At 42.1% G+C, this 20048-nt stretch overlaps 1 protein-coding gene across 1 annotated transcript in view; it reads left to right on the top strand.

Moving 5' to 3' along the window:
- The window catches only part of AIG1 (androgen-induced 1), a 381775-nt gene that overhangs the window by 338188 nt on the left and 23539 nt on the right, over positions 1–20048 (top strand). The window lies entirely within an intron of this gene.

The raw sequence follows: 20048 nt of genomic DNA, 5'->3' as shown, positions 1-20048 counted from the left end.
ACCCCCCTCTCCCTTAGGACGCCATAGGAATCTGTTATTTCTGCTGCTCCTGTTCAGCCTCTTTGCCTGATGGCATTCTTCTACCCACTCACTTCCTAAAGCTTGATGTTATTCAGGACTCTGATATGAGGTTGTCATCCTTTCTAGTGGTAGAAATAGAATATTCTCCAATGATCTCATCCACTACAAGGGCTAAAAATACCAACCATAAGCCCATGACTGCCAAATTCAGATGCCAGCCCAAGCCTCTCCTGGGCGCCACACATGCCAATTCACTGCTCACCGCGTATTGCTCCTTCTCTCACAAATACTTCAAGCTTAACCCGTCCTCATCTACCCCCGCTCACCTTTTGCTTCCCAGTCCACTTTCTCTGTAAACAGCCCAATCCTTTATTAACCGGTTCCTCTTGTCAGAAGTCTAAGGTGACCTTTAAGTCAGAATGAACTCAAGGACAATCGATTTAAGTGTAAGCTGAGGGTTTTTCTTTTCAATGCCTAGCTGTCGTTTTTGGAATCTTTCCTTTCTCTCAGCCAGCATGTCTTATCATTCACTTTTTCCAACTTCATCTCCTAAATCTCTCTTACTTCATTCTTTTTTTTCCTCATCATCTATCTGTGGTTGTACTGTTTTAAGCTACAGTCAGTTTTCACAGATATGACTGAATCAGCATCAACATCCTGAAACCCTCCTAGTGTGTGTGTGCGCACACTCTCTCTCTCTCCATATATATATATATATATATCCTTTCTCCTCCCCCTGTGGTACCAAGAGTGCAGTTTATTAGAGAAGTAAGTTGTAGAATGGAAGAGGCAAAGAATATCACCCAATGCAAGTCCGGTTTTCACACAGCAGTCCCAAGGCACAATTCCTTAATTATTCCAGGTTCCAGTTTTAGTTGCTCTCTTAAATGTTCACCTTTCTACCCTCCATTTCTGGATAAGTGGGTTTATTTTAAAATGTAAACGTGATTGTGTTAACCATCCTACTTTAAACATTTTTCTATAGATTATTCTTTCCAGTTTCTGCTTTTTTAGATGTACTTTCTTAGGTGTACTTAGAAGGGGGGGGGGGACTTGGAGATAGGATATATCACTTTCTTTTTTCCTTCCACAATGATACATCCTTTGACTGTGATGTTCTTACATAGAGTAGAAAAACAAAATGTGTGAGTCATCCTTAAAAGCTGTGAATTACGTACAAATTTCTTACATAAATTAAAACAATGCATAAATTTACAGGTACAATTAAAAATTTTGTGTCTGTGTAGTGAGTAATTTAGACCCATGATATGACAAGGGGAGATAAAACAAGACAAAAGGAAGTAGAATCTTAAGCCTTAAATTGACTATGTTTTCTATAGCCTTACTAGAAGACTTCAAGGGGAGGGGAAGAAAAGACAATTCATTCACAAATTCTTGCCAGACTCTAGAGAAATCAAGGAATTGCCGTTAGTACTCTGTTCAGGTTTGATCAGGACAAGTTCTTTTTCTGTTCCGTTGAGTTGGAACAGACCCATAGCTGATCCTCTGGTGGGTTTTCAAGAGGCAGTAAATCACATGAGAGAAGACTGCCCATCATTCTCCCATGGAGCTTCTGGTAGCCTCAAACCGTGTGCCTTCAGGATTGCAGCACAGTTTCTCGCCACTAGATCACCAGAGCTCCCTAGAGAATTTACCTAACTCATTGTCACAGAAGGAAAATTGATGCCTTTGAGCTGTAGTGCTGGAGAAGAGTGCTGGATATAATATGGACTGCTAGGAGAAAAAACAGGTTCATCCTAGAGAGAGGGTGAGACCAGGCTCCTCCTTGGAGGCAAGGATTCATCTGACATACTTTGGACATGTTGCAAGGAGGGACAAGTCTTTGGAGAGGGTCATCATGCTTAGAAGGGTGGAGGGACAGTGCAAGAGAGGGAGATCCTCAATGAGATGGATTGATTCAGTGACTAAGGTAACTGGGGCAGGTGTGTCAGAGACAATAAGATTTGGCACAGGATAGAGCAGGGGTTAGGACGGTGGTACACAGTGTCGCAGGTGACTCAACAGCACATAACATCAACAACATTGTCCTAGACTCAGAACCTACTCCTAGCTGACCCTCCACTAGGTTTCAAGGCTGTGAATCACACAGGAGAAGACTGTCCATTGTTTTCCTGTGGAAGCTCTGATGGATTCAAACTACACTGTGAGAGCTCCAAGAGAAGGAAGTCCTTCGGAAGAAACTTTCAGCCAGCCAAAGAGCTATCATATCAAACCCATCACTCCTGTCCATTGATGCATGGCCACTAGTCTGTCTTTACCGCACAAAGTGTCCCAACCACATATGCTAATCGTTACACTCCAGGAGACACAGAAAACATTTTAGAATGTGTAATAAAGAGCTCATTTGAGTATGATGTCAAACAATGCTAATATTTGCTTCAATATCCAGAAAGATGGGTGTCTTTAAAAAGAAGGCATATCTCAGATTGGTAAATCTTACATAGAAGCTACACTTTTGCCAGGGTAAAGTTACATGTGTGAACCAATTTGAAAAGAAAATGCTGTCTTCTGCCAGTAGTTCTTTTAAAAGTATGTGCAGTGGATGATGGATGAACCAGACTCGTCAGAGCCCTGATTGCTAATCCACATCTGCTGGAAAGTGGAGAGAGAAGCCAAACACAATATTTGCCATCAAAAAAGAATGATAATCTTCATTTTTGTTGTGACTCGTGCCAAGACTGTGTCGTCTTGTCTGTGTTGTAGTCAGCAATACGGGGCTACAAGGTGACCAAACAACAGTGCGTGTAAGCATCTAAGCTTCTAAAAATCATACCTATGGTGGAATCAGAAAGTGTCTCCTGAGTGACCCAGATCCCATGCAAGAGAGGGAAGATGGGAATAAGCGTTTGACTTCATGGCCTTCCTTGCCAGAAGTGCTCAGCTAAATCTTCAGGGAGCACAAAGCTTTTCTCCAGGCAGGAAGGGTAAGCCGTGAAAGCCATCCTCCTTTTTGATATCCAGGATGAGGGGGCCACTGCTGGGCTTTAATTACACGTATACTTTCCTTCTTTGCTTTACTACAGTAGGGAATCTGTGACCTTTTTTTTCCCTCCCCACATATGACAGAAATATTTTTGCAAGTCAAAGATAGCAGGCTAGACATAAGATAACGACGGCAGGTATTAACTCTTTTTTTTTGTAATTTAATTTTTTTCCATTTAAATAACAATTTTTTAATCTAATTTAATGAAGTTTTACAGAGATTTAGGGTTTCATTGTTGCCTTTTCTCCCTGCCCAGCCCCTCCCTCCAATTCACTTTTCTCCTTGATGAGTAAAAGAAAAACTCTTTCATTGTTAATGCAATCCCTCCCTCCAAGTCCACTGCACTGTGCAGCCTTCATTCTATACTCCTGTCATGGTAAGAATACCTGATCATATATCCCTTTTAAATAGTTCTCTCCCTCATCTGTTGCAATGTAGTATAAATCATTTCTCCCCTCCTTCTCTATCTTCCCTCAACCCCAATGTTAGTCCTGTTTTGTAATAGTGGCCCTATGCAATATTTGTCCTGTTGTGACTGAGATACTAACTCTTATATGAGGATTGTGTCAGTGACACAATTACTCAGTCTATGCCACCAGCATCATATGACCAAAGATTTACAGAGATCGTGTGGCCAAAAACCACAGCATCAAGAGTTGGAGAATTAAAGACAATAAATAACCCTGTGACTGGTGTTTTGTAAGCACTGTCACAATAAATGGAGAAAGGATTGAGATTGTCAGTGATTTCATCTTGCTTGGATCCACAATCAATACCCTCAGTACCAGAAGTCAAGAAATCAGGTGTATTACTGTGGGCATGTCTTCTGTCAGGGACCTTTCCAAAATACTGAAGAGCAACGATGTCAGTTTGAAGACAAAGGTGCACCTGATCCAGGCCATGGTCATTTCAATCACCTGCTATACATCTGAGAGCTGGACAGTGACTAAGGATCACAGAAGAAGCATTGAAGCATTTGAGTTGTGGTGGTAGTGAAGAAGAGGGCTGAATATCTCATGGATGGCCAAAAGGACAAACAGATATGTCTTGGAAAAGGTGCAACCAGAGTGCTCCTTGGAGACAAGGATGGTGAAGCCTCATCTCTCATACTTCGGACATGTTGCTAGAAGAGGCAATTCCTGAAAAGGGATGTCATGCTTGGAAAGGTAGAGGGTCAGAAAAAGAGAGGAAGATCCCCAGTGGGGTGGGTTGACACAGTGACTACAGCAGTGGGCTCAACTATGTCAGGAATTATAAGGAAGGCATAGGATAGGGTGGGATGGGACGGGACTGGACAGGATGGGACGGGATGGGATGGGATATGATATAATGGGATAGGATTCAGGTCTCTTGTTCATAGCACCTAACAACAGCAAAAACATGGTTGAGGAGAATCTGATGTTCCTCAGGAGCAATAGAACTTTCCCTCTCGCAGGTGTGAAACCAGAGTTCCCGGTGTCACTACAGGAGGATCCAGCTTGTTCACTGGGTTCTGTGGTCGCAGGATCTCTCATCACCCAGGTACATGTCCTACCCTCTAATATAACATCATGGTGTTTTGGACAGTGAACAATGGAGAGCAACTACACATAGTGGTTACCAGCTCTAGCTGAGAGAGTTTTGCTCATGTCTCAGCAAACTGCTGAGAGAGATAATGGGATTTCTTCTTGATAGATTCACTTTCTGCACATATTTAAGAGAACTCTGGTGGCCTAGTGGTTTACAGAGTTAAGCTGTCAACCCAAAGGCAGATAGTATGAATTTACCAGCTGCTCCATGGGAGAAAGAATGGGCCATCTCTTCCCATTCAACTTACAGCCTCTGAAAACCTGCTGGAGTGTCAGCTGTGAGTCAGTTCTGACTTGACAGCATGCAAGTATGGGAATAACTGGGAAGTAAGCAGTGAGAGCAACTGGAGAGCGCTTTGTTGCCGAAATTCTTAAATGGTCTCAAAGGCCTCTTTGGACCAAGCCTCTTCCTACCTGTGCCACCTCTCCCCGTCTTTATATTCACCCTTGGATTTTCAGCTACAATCAGACTTTATATATTTCAGACATGCAGTGCATTCTCTCGCCTCAAGACCTTCTTACATCATCTTCCTTCTACATTTCACTTTCTTTCTACACCAGATCCTTCCCCTAATAAATCCCTGCCTACCTTCGAAATATTCCCTTAGGCATTACTTCTTCCAAGTAACCTTCTCCCTCACGGAAGGGCTGCCTTCCCTTCTAACTGATGATGTTCCAAGGGTCAGGGCTGTACCTCAACTGTGCACTGATATATGTCTACCTGCTAGTGGAATGTTGTTAACAAGAATGTCTGTTAGCCATAGGAGCAGATGAATGAGGAAGGGATCAAGTGACATAAAGATTTGGCGACAGAAGCTGAGGGAGCTGTCTGTCATCTCTCGGCTTCAGCCTTCTCTATGACACGAGATGGTCTCGCTGGGAGAAGAATCCCTACTTATGGTTTAATTCTGTTTTTATTGAGATAAAATTCACATGCCATAACATTCACCCTTTTGATGTGTACAATTGAATGTTTTATTTAATATTTACAATTACATGACAGCATGGGTCTTTTTTATTTCAGAAACATTTTCCTCCACCTAAAAAGAAACCTCTACCTTTTAAGCAATCATTCCCTATTCTTTCTTGTCCCAAGCCCCTGGGAAATTATCTACTCTCCCTCTTTGCTGGTCTGCCTATTGTGTAGCCCAAATCAAAGTGAATACACTGCTTTTGAGTGGAATTAGACTCATAGCAACCATATAGGACCCTCCCTATCGGGTTTCCATGACTGTCATTTTTACAGACGCAGACTGCTATCCATTACTCCCACTGAGTGTCTGGTAGGTTGGCATTGCTGCTGTTTTGGTCCTCAGTTGAGCATTTTCACTGTTATGTCCCCAGGCTCCATGATCATGGCCATTCTATGTATATAAGTAGAGTCAGACAATAAATGGCCTTTGTGTGTGGCTTCTTGCACTTTGTGTAGTATCCTCACAGTCCCTTCGTGTTGAACCATGTCGCACTATTACTTTTCTGTGCATGACTGAATACCATTCCATTGTGTGGATTGTCCACACAAGGTTCTTTACCCATTCATCAGTTCATTGACATTCAACTTGTTTCCATTTGGAGGCTATGGACAGAGGCTCATATGCAGGACATGTCAATGTGGTTAAATGGAGAAAGAGTTGACAAGGAAAACAAGGGCTTCAGGCTGGAGTGAGGGCCCGTTTGAATGTGTGACTGTTGTCATGTCCTGATGAGTCAGAAACGACTCATAGTTGAGCCTCCGGTGAGATCTTTGGAAGCAGTTTAATTGCACAGGAGGAGAATGCCCATCTGACTGTCAGGGAGCAGCTCGTCAGTTCGGCCCATGTGTGTTTGAAGTTGTCACTGCAGCTTTACAGACCACAAAATAATGCTACAGAGTCCTACAGGCAATCGGATGGGAAACAAAACTCTTTAGAATTGCTCTATCCCTCTGCCCCAGCAATCAACACACCGGCTCTCCTAAACCCCACATAGTTCCGTGAACCTGCCGTGGTCTTCCTCATCCCTCACTTCTGCCATGGTCTGTTACATTTTGAAATATTGACTGCTCAAAGCCTTGGATTTGTTTTCCTTTGAAGAAGGCACCATGTAGAAGGAGAAAAGCCTGGCACCCACGAATCAAAGGAGAGTCTCCACTAGTGCAGTGTAACTGGCCGTGATCCAGCTCTTTCCTTGGCTTTCAATAGTTTATTTCTAAGTGCATGCATCTTTAAAGCAACTCTGTAGCCTGTTTGGGGTTTTTAATAAAAGACAAGTAGGGGGAGAGAGTCTTCAAATGACTCATGCTTTACAATCCAAAATATATCTTCATGCAAGTCCCCCTGTGCTTATCTAATAATGAGGTTGGACAAGAATAATGCTGCCTCCGATTGCAATGTTCAAGGCATTCATTAAAGTGAATAATCAGTGCTCTCACACAGACGCCTTACACCTAACGTTGATCGGCTCTTTATTGTGTAGCATTTGCTTGTATTCAAGCAGCAAGAAGCTCACCACAAAGACCATCAGGTATGTTTCCATGGCAGCAGCCCTTCTTTTATTATTCACATTTGTAATGTAGACAGTATCCAAATACTCACTGTGTCACGGTTTAATGAAAAGACACGGAATATTGGTCGGACCAATAGAGTCAGGAAGCTGGTCTCCAGGTGCAGCTGAGAAGGGAGTTGCTGTCATAACAATTTTTTCTCTTAAGCAGTTCTCTGCTAAGTGAGACTGCTGTCCCATTGATCTTTTATTACATTCTGTCCTACTAATGACCTTCCCTGGTCTCATTTTATTGTCATAGGAACAGACAGAATTAGGCAATGAGTAGAATAGGTGTCTTCAGGCTGAATGATACCAAATGCAAAGGTATACACTGTAAAGAGTGTGCTATAAAAATAGGATCATAAAATTCAGCTTTCTCCAATATATGACTAGCACTGAAGGTTGTAAATGGCTTTGGAGTTTGCTGTTGATGTATGTATTCATTTTCCCCCTGTCCTCAACATCTGGATTTGCTCATTGCCCTTATTTTCCAAAATAAATGCATTCGAGTTAGTGTCACTTCCCCTTTGGTAGTGAATCAATTACTTGGTCTCTTGGCGGCAAGCAGGAGCTTTATTATACAGCCTGCCTTGTTCTAACCGAGGTCAACAGAGAGGACCATTAACGTTCAGTCATTCGAATAATGAACAGGATTTGCTAAGTCTTCCTGTCATTCTCCTGTGTGGTCCTGCCAAAACATCTTCTCTGTCACTTACTCAGGAGAAGGTAAAAACTTCAATGATTAATTTATTATACCTTTTTCTTTTCCCGTAGATGAAGCTGAGAAATATTTATGAGCTGGGTGGTTTGTAGTGCTTAGCTACTGTTATATAGGAAATGTCCACAAGGTGTTACATGACGTTCCCTAGAAGGTTTGGCCTTCATTATGTTGCTGCTGTTGTTGTTGTTGTTAAGTGTCATTGAGTCAAGTAGGACTCATATCAACCACATGAACAAAAGATCTGAACGCTGTTCTATCTTGTGCTACCTTCATATTTCCTGACCCATAAGAGCCCATTGCAGCAGTCGCCATATCAACCCATCTGGTTGAAGGTCTTCCTCTCCTTCGCCGACACTCCACCCCTCCCATCATCATGTCCATCTCCAAGGAATAACACCTCCTAGAAACATATCCAAAATATGTGAGGCGAAGCCTCATTATTCTTGCCTCCAAAGATCGCTCTGGCTGTACCCTCTCCCAGACATAGCGGTTTGTTCTTTTGGCTATGTATGGGATATTCAATGCTCTTCAACACCACAGCTCAAAGGCGACAAATCTTATTCTGTCATCCTTATTCATTATAAATGGTCTAAATAGGTGTAATCTCATGGGCATGTGTATATTTTTTTTCATATACAATATGCATACTTAGAATGTGTAAAGGGGAAACTTCCAAGTCCTGGATTTAGGCATGTATTGGGCAGTCAGGAAAAAGTGGGAGGGATCCAAGACAGAAATGGGAAAGATTTCAATTGACTCAGGAATGGAAGGGTTTCAGTTTTAAGTTATGAGGAGGAATTCATGAGGGTGGCAGGTAGAGGGTAGATGGACTTTCCCAGTAGAGGGGAAAGGAGAACGGAGCACAGAAAGGTCTCTAGGTCAGTAAAGGATTCATTCAAGAAGAAGACAGTGATATCATGAATGAGAAGGAGAGGAAGCAGAGAATTTAGATCTAGAAAAGAAGATAGATCCATAACTGGTAATAGGTGTTTCTTCAGCAGTGTCCAGAAACTCAGCAGTGAACTGATAGTCCTTTCTGACAGAGGAATTCTTGGTGGAGGCCTCCTTGACACAGTCCTCCCTGACAGGCTCTTCCCTGACTGGGTCCTCCCTAACAGAGTCCTTCACAGCTCCCAGAAACCCAGTAGCGAGCAGAAAGCTTTCTCCCCTGATTGATTTCTCTGCTGTTTGTAGAAACCCAACAGTGAGTGACCCACTTGCTCTTTACATATAGAAGTTCCTTGATTGTAAGGTGCACAGAGTACACAAAATAAATGACCAAGATCCACTCTAATTTAAGATCTTACATTTTTGCCTCAGTGTAATAAATAGAAAACTAGAATTGGCCTAAATTTTTAAGTAATAGTACTGAAGTGGAAATACTATTTGTTTTTTCCATCTAAAAAATTTTCTCTATGGACTCACCTTCATTCATGGATTCTTTTGCCCAGAAAACATTACAGTAATCACTATGTGAAATGTTAGCTATAAACCCGAGGATATGCCCTAGACAGTAAAAGTAAAACATAAAATAAGAAACAATTTCATAGCTGACCCTCCATTGTGATTTCCAAGGAAGTAAGTTACATGAGAAGGCGTTTGTCCGTCTTTTCTCCTGAGAAATGACTGTTGGATTAGAATTGCCAGAGAGGTGTGGCCTTTGGATTAGCCTCACTGCTCCCTAGTTACTATGCTACCTGCTAAGAATTACAACAAAGAAAAATTAGAAATAAAATAGGATAATTTATTATAGAAATAATAAAAGAAAATTTCTCCAAATAAATATCTAAAGTTTATGACTTGAAAACGGACCACCACAATAAATGACCACTTTCACCAATGTTCATCATTTTTAGTTTTTAAATCACCAACGATAAAAAAAAATCATAAAGACTTTCCAAAAAAGAAATGAAAGAGTACAGATTCAAAAGACATGTAAAAAGTAGGTCTTTCCACAGAAATCCTGAATGTTAAAAAGTGAAGTGATGCCTTCTAAATAATGGCAGTGAGAATTACTTTCAACACAGAATCGTAATGCTTTCAAATCAATAAAGACATTTCCAAATATGTACAAATGGTTTTGTTTTTGTTGGGTTGTTTTGTTTTGTTTTTTTTTTAAATCACCTTACCTTCTTGTTTTCCTAGATAGCTTTTAAGCTAAGTGCTTCAGCATGCGAGAGTAAACTATTATCATGCCAAGGGAACAGTCCTGGAGAAAGTGAAACCAGAGTGCTCGTTGGAAGCCAAGAGGGTGGAACTTTGTCTCGAATGCTTTGGACATGTTGTTAGGAGGGGCCTGTCCTTGAAGAAGGACATCATGCTTGGAAACGTAGAGGGTCAGCATAAGAGAAGATCCTCGAAAAGATGGATTGATTCAGTGACTGCAGCAATGAGCCCACGTGTGTTGGAGATGGTGAGAATGTATCAGAATAGGGCTGGCTTCAGAGCGTTGTTTGCAGGGTCACTATGTTAGATGCCACTGAGCTGATTCTGACTCGTGGTGACTGTATAAACAACAGATGTGAACTTTTTCCTATCCTGGGCCATCCTCATCATCTCTGACTCACTTGACACATTGGTGGCACACAGCAGCCACAGCAACGTGAATGGGGAAGACATGGTCTCCACTCAAGAGTGCCTGCAAGGCAAAGCAAATTCCAGGATGGCAGCTGTGCTGTAGGCCCAGAGAACACCACTCCTGACTAAAGCAAGGGAGCTGGGAGCTTCAAGGGAAAAAAAGAACTAAAACCTGGAGTTTATATTTATGTTTAAACATTTGACAGAAAGGTGTTTGAGAGAGCTGTTGAAGAATTACGTGAGAACCTGGCAATAGGTCTTTCATTAACAGCAGTTTTGTTTTCCAAAGAAGAAAAAAACATGAGGGGAAAAACCATAATACTAGTAATCTCTTTAGCTCAACCGTGAACAAAAGTTATGTAGACATGTCCCATGGACTGCCAAAAATAAACAAATCTATCTTGGAGGGAGTGCTCCTCAGAGGCAAAGATGGCAAAGCTTCGTCTTACAGACTCTGAGCATGTTAACAGGAGGAATAAGTCCTTGGGAAAAGACTTCATGCTGGGAGAGATCAGCAAAAGAGAGGATGGATGGCCCTCAAAGGGACGGATCAGCACAGTGGCTGTATCAACGGGCTTGAACTTGGCAGAAAGTGTGAGGATGGCTCAGGATAGGGCAGAATTCCGATCTGCTGTTCACTATGAGTCATAGCTGACTTGACAACACCTAACAACAACAACAACAAAACTGAAAATATTGAATACTGATTCATCCAAAATTATGTTATGGGATGGTTAAAGGGGGGTAGGGGAGATAAGGGAATGTTTGTAAGAGGACTTTCATGTTGTGAGGCATGATAAAATCTGAAACTGACACATTGAGAGAGAGCGACATATGGATATTATTAAGAAACATGGTCTTAAAATCCAAAAGCAGCAGCTGAGACAGTTGAATGTGACTTTCGGGAGAATGAAAAATAGTATTGTAAGGAGATTGAGAACTGGAGTCGAGCAAGACAGAGACCATCAGCCTTTTTGGTATATAAGCTTCTTGGAACTTTTGATGGCTTGATTGTAGTAAAAAAAAAATGTTTCATAGACCCCAAAACTCAACTTGAAAAGTACTCTCTCTAAAATACTAACAGTACATGCTTGATTCAAAAACAAAACAAAAGGGCCAAACAGTCCTTGCTGGCCTTCCTTTCCCTTAGTAAGAACATAGCACTATAGCATCATCTACGTTATTGATTTGCTTTTAGACTGAGAAGTCTGTTACAAGAACGGGGACTCCACCTATGTTCCCTTTGCTATATTCATGGTTAATACATAGTAAATAAACCACTTTATAAACCACAGTTGCTATGGAACTGACTGATCCTCGTGGCAACCCAATATGCGTCAGAGTAGAACTGTGCTTCATAGCATATAAATGGCTGACTTTTTCTTTTCTTTTCTTTTCTTTCTTTTTTTTTTAGGAGTAGATCAATAGATCTTTATTCTGAGGTTCATGCCTCTGGGTGTACTCAAACTTCCAGCCTTTCCATTAGCAGTTAAATAGTTCAGAACTTGTTTAACCCAGGAACTCTGACATGTAGTAAACCCTGAGCAAATGTGTGTTAAATACGAAAGTTTAAGAAACACTTGGCAGTGGTAGAAGTAGCAGATAAAACACAGCTAACACAGAGATGGGCGAAGAATTGGCACTCGACACAACACAAAACAGGAGCTCAAGAAATGCTTGGGAAATGGGCTGTGTTGCTCACCTGCTATGCATCAGAGAGCTGGACAGTGAATAAGGATGACAGAGAAAGATCAGTGTCTTTGAGTTGTGTTGGAGTATAGTACAGATAGCTATCTCATGGCCTACCAAAAGAAAAATCAGGTATGTTTTGGGGAAAGTGGAGCCAGAGTGCTCCTTAGAAGCAAGGAAGGTGAAGCTTTGTCCTTCAGCCTTTGGCCATGTTGCTAGGAGAGTCTACTCCTTAAAAAGAGACATCATGCTTGAAAAGATGAAGAGTCAGGGAAGAAGAAGGAGAACCCAAATGAGATGGATGAACACGATGACTTTAGCAATGGGCTGGGGTGTGTCAGAGATGATGAGGGCAGGGTTCAGGTCGGCTGTTCAGAGGGTCGATATGAGTGTGCTCGACTTGACGGCACCTAACAACAACAACTACAACAAAGAGAGTTGAGAGAGATTGAGAGGAAAGAGCATCAAAGAAGCTCTATTCTCATGGCAGGGATAACCAGAACATTAGCATGGAAGATGTTGGAGAGACACTACAGATGTTGTGTGTCCTGTCTCCGTACCTTTTCAACCTGTATGCAGAGCAGATTATCCAAGAGGCTGGGCTCTATGAGGAGAAGTGTGGTGTTAGGATTGGTGGGCGATCTATCAACAATCTGCGTTATGCAGATGACACAACCCTGCTTGCTGAAACTGAGGAGGACCTCATGCACTTACTACAGAGGGTCAAGGACTGCAGCCTTCAATATGGACTGAGGCTCAATGTCCAGAAGACAAAAATTCTCACCACTGGACCAATCAGTAGCATCAGGATGGATGATGAAGAGATTGAGATTGTTCACAGCTTCAGTTTGCTCGGCTCCACAGTCAACACTCTTGGCACCAGTAGCCAGGAAATAAAAAAAAAAAACGTATTGCGACGGGAAAGTCTGCGGTTAGGGACCTCTCTAAAGTACTCAAGAGCAACGGTGTCTCTCTGGAGACTAAGGTGCGCCTTATACAGGCCATGGTTTTTGCAATCACTTGTTATGCATCAGAGAGTTGGACAATGACTAGGGAGGATAGAAGGAGAATTGACACAGGCTGCTCCTTGGAGGCAAGGATTCTGGGGCTTCGCCTGACATACTTTGGACATATTGTAAGGAGAGTCAGGTCTTTGGAGAGGGACATCATGCTGGGCAGAGTGGAGGGACGGCGCAGGAGGGGAAGACCCTCAATGAGGTGGATTGATTCAGTGACTGGGGTAATCGGCATGAATGTGTCAGAGGCAATGAGATTGGCACAGGATAGAGCACGGTTTAGGGCTATTGTATATAGGGTCGCTATGAGTCACAAGCAACTCGACGGCACATAACAACAACAAACAACAACCAACTTATGCAAAATATGAGATACAAAGCTTCACCGTCCTTACCTCCAAGGAGTGCTGTGGCTGTACTTTTTTGCAAAACATACCCATTTGTTGTTTTGACTGTGTATAGAATATTCAGTGCTCTTCTCCAACACAACTCAAAAGCATCAGTTCTTCTTCTGTCATCCTAATCATTGTCCAGCTCTCAGATGCACAGCATGTGATTGAAAAGACCATGGCCCGAGTCAGGCGCATCTTAGTCTTCAAACTGACATCGTTGCTCTTCAGTATTTTGGAAAATTTATTATTTTCTGTTGTGGAATCAAGGATGCCCTTTTTCCTCCCCTTCCAAAGGAAATTGGAATATGTGTTCTCGCTGCTGCAGCCCTCTTGATGATTTTTCTTTTTTTTTTTCTATAATTATATTTTATTAATTTTCATAAACATTTACAGAGATTTTGGGCTTCCACTCATTCATTGTTGCACCATTCTCTCCACCCTCCTCCCAGTTTGTTCTTGTCCAAATGCCACAGTGCCTGTCAAAGCCAGCTCTGATCAATCTTCCTTGTCAGTGTATCCTTTGCCATTCCCCATCACTCCTCCCTGAGAGAGACTTCACCCTGAGTCATAAGGAAAAGGGGACGGCGTATTCTCTTAGCTACTTCCTGCTGAAAAGGGACACTGTGGGTTTCAGGGTGAAGATCTTCTCTCACTTACTCTAAAGGGCCCCTTTGGCAATAGGAAACACATAGACTTATGGAGATTGATTTTGGAATTCAGATGCACTCTTATTGATTGTGCTTGGCTGTACATGTACATATCCTTCAAGATGTATCATGGGGGTGTTGCAACCTAGAAGACACAAATTTGACTAACAAGTTATAAGTACATGAGTCCAAAAATTATGGAAAAGTAAAAGAAAAGATTCTTTCATTGTTTTACAAACCCTCCCCCAGGTCCCCTCCACCATGTAGCCCTCGCTCTAGTCTCCTGTGATGACAGAAATACCCAGTTACATCTCTCTTTTAAACGGTTCTCTCCCTCCTCTGTTTCAGTGCAGTATACATTATTGAACCCATCTTACTCAGTCTCTCCCCAACCAGCCATCGTAGTTCCTGGCTGGCTACGCTCTCCAATCCCTTTCACAGAGAACACATGTTCTCTACATCTTTCAATGTGTCAACTTGATGCTTGGCACTTAGGTGCTTTGAGAAGGTCCACATAATTAAAGTTAAGTAAAATAGTCATGAGGGATATTAGGAGAAATGTAAATTAAATTATCTCCACAAGACCAAGTATATTGTAGAAAATAGGAATTAAAGAATAACTGACTTTCTTTAAATTACGGTTTAAAAGTGGCTTAGGCATGTGTTGGGGGGAAATATTCTGAAATGGATTAGTGGCCTGACTTTATGGATAAATCACTCTGATACTTGTGATTTAGAATCAGGAAGAAAACACATTCCCTCATTACCTCATGGCAGGAACTCATTCTGGGAGGCACACACCATTTGCCTCCCTCCCCAGGGATGGGTGGAGAAACTTGCAACCTTGAGAACATTATTGTGTGTCAGAAGTACAGGCAAATATTCTGTATTTCTTACCTAAGAGGCAGCAGTAGAAATTTTTGTCTTGTTTTGTTTGCTAGTAATTCATCTAACATATATCAACTTTGCTAAAAGCTTTACAATATCTAGTCTTGTGCCTCTGAATTGCTTAGTCTTTTGTAAATCACTTTACTGAAGGGAAATTAAAGCTCAAGGTAGTAAAACAATATCCAATGTGTCCTCATTAATATATAAATGATCTGAAGAGTGAGACAACTGTATAGACAATACTAGTTACATAACTTATGGACTCCAGTATAGAAAGAAAATAAAGTCCCCCATTTAGAAATTGAGAATGTTATTACAGTGACAGCAGTGTATAACATCAAATACTAACTTTTCTGATCCTGTACTCCTATGTGACTTCCACGGGTCACACTGACGTGAAGCCAGCACCTAGTAAATGTAACTTCTATGTTCTCTGAGTTTGTGATACTTCTGTTGTGAACATTAGAAAGACTTTCATGAATTTCAAGTGTGGCTGTTTGCTTCAAAAAATAACTACAACCTTTGCCATGAGATCTAATGAACTGGATGGTTGGTGTCCAGCTACCATTACTGGACATTTTCATCAAAGAATCAAAAGGGGGGAAATGCAGAACAGAAGCCAAATCCTTATAGACTCAAGCTACTGTAAGAGGCACAGGGGAGGATAAGGTCCTGAAATTTGACCTCAGATAAACCTTAAACCAAAAATATCCTGTGAAGTCATAAGAATAAAAATACTTATTCCTTAAAATAGTTTCCTGCAGACTACTCAGTGGAACTGGTGGAATGTGTATAACTTAGCCTCTGCTACTGAGTTAGAGAATACTTCAACACTGCTGAAGAGGAGGTTCTTCTATTTGGTCCTTGTCTATGAGGCAGTACCTTATGCAATAGACATTACCAAGGAGAATTATGTGCTCTAAAATGATGCTGCGTGCTATAGTCTTCAGGACCTAAATATGTACAAAATTTTTGGCAGACCCTCAACACTGTGACCTCCCCAAGGACTCAGGTTGGCATTCCTCCAACTCCTCACCCCACCTGGCATAGAGTTGCTAGTTGCCAAGTAGTGAGTTTACACATGCCAGAACAAAGCATTGCCTGCACCTGTGAGACCCTTACCATCATTGGTATGTTTGAGGCCATTATGACAGGTGTTGTGCCAGCCCATCTCATTGAAGCTTTCCCAATTTATCACTGACTTCCTATGTTACCGGCATGATGTCTGTTTCTAGCAATTAGTCTTTCCTGATGACTCATCCATAGTAAGCAAGATAAAGTCTCACGTCCTTGCTTATAAGGAGCCTTTTCATTGTATTTCCTCCAAGACTGGTTTGTACCTATGTCAGACTGTCCATTGATAGAAACTCAAACTCCTTCCTGTAGCATCAGCACTGACTTAGAGAAGACCCTCCATTGGGTTTACAAGGCAGAAGATTGTCCATCTTCCTCTTGAGGAGTCACTGGTGGATTTGAACCACCAAAGAGGTGCTTCCTTTGCGGTTAGCAGTGCAACTTAATATAGACTATGCAGTAAGAGCTGTATCCTAGAGTCTCAAAATATACATCAAGAATCAGGCATTATGCAGTCAATACTCAGAGATGACCAAAGGGGCCTTTGGAATTATCCTAAAATTAGAGGGTTGGGTCTAAAAAGAGGGAGAGGTCTCAAGTAAACATCTAGATCAAAGCTTCCTAAAATTAGAAGATTAGGCTTAAAGAGGTCTCCGGTTAACATTTGGGACATACGCTTCTTGTTGTTATGTGCCATCCACTGCGACTCATAGCAATCCTATGTAAACAACCCCAAACCCTGCTCTATCCCTTGCCAATCTTATTGTCTCTGACACACCTGTCCCCATTACCCCAGTGACGGAATCAATCCATCTCATTGAGGGTCTACCTCTCCTGTGCTGTCCCTTCACCCTCCCAAGCATGACATCCATCTAAGGACTGATCTCGCCTTACAGCATGTCCAAAGGATGTCAGATGGAGTTTCAGAATCCTTGCCTCCAAGGAGCAGCCTGGCTTCACTCTCTCCAGGATGAACTTGTTTGCTCTCCTAGCAGTCCATGGTATATTAAATACTCTTCTTCAGCACCACAGCTCAAAGGTATCAACTCTCCTAGTCATTGTCCATCTCTCTGATGCATAGAAAGTAATTGCAAGGGCCATGGCCTGGATCAGGCACACTTTAGTTTCTAGACTGACATTGTTGTGCTTTAGCACTCTGAAGAGGTCCCTGACAGCAGACTTTCCTAAAACAACTAGTCTTTTGATTTCCTGACTGCTGGTGCCAAGAGTGTTGATTGTGGATACTAGCAAGATAAAATTGTTAGCAACCTCAGTCTTTTTCCCCCCATCCATCATGATGCTGCGAATTGGCCCAGTGGTGAGAATCTTTGTCTTCTTGATGTTGAGATGCAATCCATATTGAAGACTGCAGTCTTTAGCATTCTGCAGCCAATGCTTCAAGTCCCTCTCAGTTTCAGCAACCAAGATTGTGACATCTTCATGACACAGGTTGTTGATGAGTCTAAATCTTCTTTTGTTGCTGTTGTTGTTATGTGCCATCAAGTCACTTGTGACTCATAGTGACCCTATGTACAACAGTCCTAAACTCTGTTCGTCCTGTGCCAATCAGACTGTCTCTGATACACCCATCCCGATTACTCCAGTTAATGAATCAACCTACCTCATAGAGGGCCTTCCTCTCCTGCGATGTACTCCACCCTCCCAAGCATGATGTGCTTCTCCAAGGACCAGTACCTCCTTACAACATGTACAGAGTATGTCATACGAAGCCTCAGAATCCTTGCTTCCAAGGGGCCACCTGGTTTAACCCTGCCCAGGATGAACCTGTTTGTTTTCTTAGCAGTCCATGGTATATTCAATACTCCTCCAGCATCACAGCTCAAAGGAATCAATTCTCCTTCTGTCCTTCTTAGTCATTGTCCTACTCTCTGACGCATAACAAGTGATTGCAAAGACCATGGCCTGTATCAGATATAGCTTAGTCTCCAGAGAAACACCATTGCTCTTCAGTACTTTAGAGAGGTCCCTAACAGCAGACTTTCCCATCGCAATACATCTTTTAATTTTCTGGCTGCTGTTGCCAAGAATGTTGACTGTGGAGTCATCCCTACTAAAGCTGTGTACAATCTCAGTCTCTTCACCATCCATCCTGATGCTGCCAATTGGCCCAGTAGTGAGAATCTTTGTCTTCTTGATATTGAGCCTCAATCCATATTGAAGGCTGCAGTCCTTGACCCTCTGCAGCAAGCATTTCAGGTCCTCCTCAGTTTTAGCAAGCAGGGTGTGTCATCTGTGTAACACAGATGTTGATAGATCTTCCACCAATCCTGACCCCACATTTCTCCTCATAGAGCCCAGCCTCTTGGATAATCTGTTCTCCATACAGGTTGAAAAGGTATGGAGACAGGACATGTTCCAGGCATATGCCCTTCCCAATTTTGAACCATGCAGTGTTTCCTTGCTCTGTTCTGACGACTACCTCTTGGTCCAAGTATAGGTTTCTCATTAGCATGGGATTCCCATTTTTCTGAGAGTCTTAAAAAATTAAATGGCCTCAGTGGTAAGATAGGTTGTGTCTACCCAATATAAATAAGGGTAGCATTTCTACCCAATCAGCATGCAAAGGAGATTTGAATGATACACATACCACTTGGAATTGGAGCAATGACTTGCCTCCACTTTAGAGCTGGAAGACCAATCTTCTCATTATTGTCAGTTCCCAAAGATGATGTGCTAATGCTGGGATTCTTCACGTAAATCAGTAATCCATTGGCCTCAAAGCATGACCTTTGACTCCCTTCCTTCCATGCCACTGCTCCACTCTGTGGCCTCCCTGAGTTCTTCATCCTCCTCTACTCATCCCTTTCTCAAGACTCTCTCATGAGCCCATTTCTTTCATATCCTAAACTCTACCTGAGTGATTATGACCTCTTCAGACGGCTTCAGCCACTACCTTTTTGCTGATGAATCCAGTATCGGTATTAATGCATCAGTCTTTTTCTTTAATCCAGACCTGTGTAGCTGACTTCCTTCAGCAAATCTCCATTTGGAAATCTTCCAGACACTTCAAACTCAACACATCCAAACTGAATGCATCACTCTCTCAAGCCCACTCACTTACCGCATTCCCTATCTCAGGAAATGCAGTGCTCTCCACCCAGTTAATCAAGCCAGGAATCTATGAATAATCCTTAACTCATCATAATGCTCTCACTGCCTAATCCAATCTCTCACCAAGCTCTCTTCATTCTGTTTCCTAAACCAGGGCCTTTCAAATTTCTTTTGCTGTTAATAAAAGAAGCACTTTAAGAAAAACAAACAACTTTATGGCCCAGTCATGCACAATTCACACACACACACACACACACACACACACACACACACTTAAAGAGAAATTTCACAATATTTTACCTCATTACATGCAAAGCACACAGATATTTGCTGTTCTCTTTTTTTTTTTTTTCTGAGTGTCTGCTAGTAACCCTAGGATCACTGGCAAATGTTTAGCTTCTAGGCCTTTAGAGACAGGAGCCTGATGTGTAGTGTTTGTCTGTACTCCTAGTATTAATACGTCATTAAGATCCCTTTCAAACGACTAACCAGCCAACTTGCAAACTTCCTACAAAATGTAACTACCACCTCTCATAACACGATATGAGCCATCTTTGGCATGTTATGACTTGAGATCCAGAGTTTAAGAGGCAACAGTCTACATATAGGGGCCCAGAGGATGCTGGCCTTATGATGTTTGGCAGTGTGAACTCACCAGTCATGCTGTGGGCTAAAGATGAGGCAGTGGGCTTCTCTATAAAGATTTCCAGCCCCGGATGGGCTGTGGGAGCATCGAGCTCTGTCCTGCCGAGTTCCTGAGGCAGGGTTGATACATTGGCAGTAGGTTTGGTTAAGTGGTCTACGTATCTTTTAAATATATCCACTGATTTACATTGATAATGCCATCATTCCACTT

Source organism: Elephantulus edwardii, unplaced genomic scaffold, assembly GCF_000299155.1.
Source record: "Elephantulus edwardii isolate Elephantulus edwardi_28Jun2011 unplaced genomic scaffold, EleEdw1.0 scaffold00102, whole genome shotgun sequence".
In the NCBI taxonomy this organism is placed as follows: domain Eukaryota; kingdom Metazoa; phylum Chordata; class Mammalia; order Macroscelidea; family Macroscelididae; genus Elephantulus; species Elephantulus edwardii.
The sequence above is the reverse complement of the archived record's forward strand: the minus strand, read 5'-3'. Positions and strand labels throughout refer to the sequence as shown.